The sequence below is a fragment of the Triticum aestivum genome, chromosome 4A (genome assembly GCF_018294505.1).
Source record: "Triticum aestivum cultivar Chinese Spring chromosome 4A, IWGSC CS RefSeq v2.1, whole genome shotgun sequence".
Taxonomy (NCBI): Eukaryota; Viridiplantae; Streptophyta; class Magnoliopsida; order Poales; family Poaceae; genus Triticum; species Triticum aestivum.
The window spans coordinates 78830694-78833780 of NC_057803.1; positions in this window are offsets into that span (position 1 = coordinate 78830694).

Consider the following 3087-nt stretch of genomic DNA (forward strand, 5'->3'; position numbering starts at 1 on the left):
CACTTAGAGTTTCGCTTGACAGGTGTCGTGGGTAATTCCAGACATCGGTAAGTTAAGCTAGTGTGTGCGGTCAGTTGTGTTTTCAAATGAAAGACCATAGACGAACTTAGTCCCGATGGACTAAAGGAATCTGTTGCTAGTGGGTAAAGAGTACACCCTCTACAGAGATACTATACCTATTCGAATAGCCGTGTGCATGGTTAAGGACTACAGTCTGGGATGGGTCAAGTGTCGGTCTTAGTGTCGGTCTTCGAAGGAAAAACTACTATACCAGAACATTGATTATGACCTATGACATATGATGATTATGATTATTATTATTGTGGACTAATCAATTGTATTATTTGAAATTAATGAGTATCCCTGGGACGGTTCTACCACCTGGATATTCACTGTGATTATTTTTATATAAGCCCTTTATGTGGTGTCGCACAGACGCCCGACTGTGGCATGCTTGTTATTTCATTTACTTATAAGCCCTTTGTGTGGTGTCGCACAAATGCCCGACTGTGGCATGCTAGTTATACCTTTTATTTATAAGCCCTTTATGTGGTGTCGCTCAGATGCCCGACTGCGGCATGCTTCATATTATTATTCTTTCGAGGCGTCACTTCAGACACTCGATCGGTGCTTTTCATTTCTACTCCTAGATTGTTTACTCATGTTTTATTTGAATGATCTGCTTGCGTGCATCATGAACCTTATTTCGTAACTGACGAAGTGATCATAGAATATTTCAAGGCATGATTATCAGTGGCTATATTATACCTGTGTTCTTAATGTTAGCGAGTACATTCAATGTACTCACTGGCTTGTCCCTGGCTATTGTCTTGGCAAGATTTCTTGCGTGGAGAGGAGCGTTGTGATGACAGCCCCGGAACCTACGCAATGGTGATAGCAGCCTCGGGAAGATACGAGTTTTCCTGGTCAGTTGTTCCTGTGGGAAATGGAGTCCCATAGACGCTTATGATCCGCAAACCGCTTCCGCCATCAACCACTAGAAACAAATTGTTGTACCCATAGGCCAGAATGGTCTTGTACTACATATTATGTACTTTGCTTGGAATTTCTGTATCAAGTTGGTGCCTCATCAGCTAATAGTAATCCTGGGGCTGGTGAGCGCAAGGGCCATTTTCTGGGAAATTTATATCCTGAAAATTCGGTCCTGACAGTGCTTGTGTTGTGCATAGTAGCAGATCTGTTTATGTGAGCTATACAATGGCCTATTTCGTCCTAATGATCTGAACACTATCTCATGATTGACTAGGTCCCTGCTCTGTTTCTTCTTTTTTTGCATCCTGTATGTATGTATGTGTCTGACGACGAAGGTGGTTTCTTCAGAATTGATCGAGTCTGAAAAAGTTGTTGTGAACATTTCTTGAAACAGTGCGAGACTGATGATTTCCACGCGGTGATGTGCCTGGGGCGGCGCCACTGTGCCCGGCGCTTGCCCTGGTCACCGCGGTGGTGCTTCGGCGGCTTCCAGACCCTCTCCTGGATGTGGTGATGGTCACACCACAGCCGTGGTGTGGCTGAGCCTCTACTACGGCTACAACCTCCCTCTGGTGAGCTCCTCCCCATGCCTACTTCTCTGATGTAGCTCCTCCATGGCCTTCTCCATGATTTGGGTTGGATGTGGGGCTCTACTAGTTGCTGCTAGATGCTGTAACCAAGCATCAACTCCTACTGGAGCTCTCTGGTGATAAATTCATGCGGTTCTAGGGTCTGTCAGTAGCTGCCCACGTATACTTGCTTTATATATGTGCCCCTGTGATGCTCTGGTGATATGGGGTGGCTAATATCAAGATCATGGTGGTGTTGATGCTTATCTTGCGTGTCTCTGGTGGTGGTGGTGTTGATAGCAGTTACACACGTAGCTTGTAACTAATATCATTACTGCTAATTTACCTCAAGTTTATCTGAACATGGTTGAAATGAGCGCTGCTAATTTTGTTGTCTAAAATCAATTTTTACCCCAAGTCCTTAAGTAATTATTTTCATTACATCACAGTTAGCTGAGAATATTGACTAGAATATTTTATGTATGCCATGATGCATGTACACATACGGTTGAGAAAATACTGAGCTGTAGTGGAACAACCCGGAGTTAGAGAACTTCAAGGACAAGATCAACAAGGTGACCGGTGTTATGGTGGCTGTGTACGGCGATGACCACAAGTTCTTCGGTGAGCTGGCAGTGTCCATATTGTGTGATATACGATGCTGCTCCGTTGTGCATCTCTCTTTTCTTGTGTGTTGCATCATTGTTGCTTGATACAGTAAATGATTTCAGTTCTGGTTGTGTCAAATCTTTACTATGTACCATGCTTAGTGTTTACTAAATTGAGGCATTGGGCATTGGAATTTAGGCATTTATGTATTATTTTAGTTTTGGATGTGTCCAATGCAAACATTGATGTCAACTGTCAAGTTGATTCTCAAATGTCTCATTAACTTCATTATTCTGTTATTTATTGTTAAATATTCTGTTAGATTTACTTCTATTTTGTTCCTAAACATTTTGATCTGTAACGTGCACATGCTGGGCTTTCATGTTTCTTCGTGAGCATCAGGACAGAGAAGTCGGAGGAAGCATAGTTCTAACATTGCTGTCAACAGTCAAGTTTTGCATTAATGAAACCCTTTATACTGCTCCTATTTGTATGTGTGTATGATGTTGCAGAACCTGGCTCATGTGATTGTACACTTGTGGAGCTTGTTATATGATTGTAAACTAGATGCTGATCACATTGTATGTGTGTTATATGATGTAGCACTTTGATGGTTGATAATATTTGAAGTATTTCGTGTGTGTGACAATTTGAATACCAGATATTTATTTGCGTGAAATAAAAAAATGAATAATGTTGCCCTGATGGCTAGGACCCAGTACTAGAACCTGACAATGGGGACCCACCTGATTAGTGAACTTAATTTAGAAAAAAATGAAATTGTTGACACAAAAAGGCCATGGCCCAAAAATAAAAAGGCTGCAATGTTGGGCTTGGTCCACTTAGCTGACAAAAAATTCATAGGAAAAAATATATATATATGGGCTGAATTAATGGGCTCGGCCCATGTAAAACA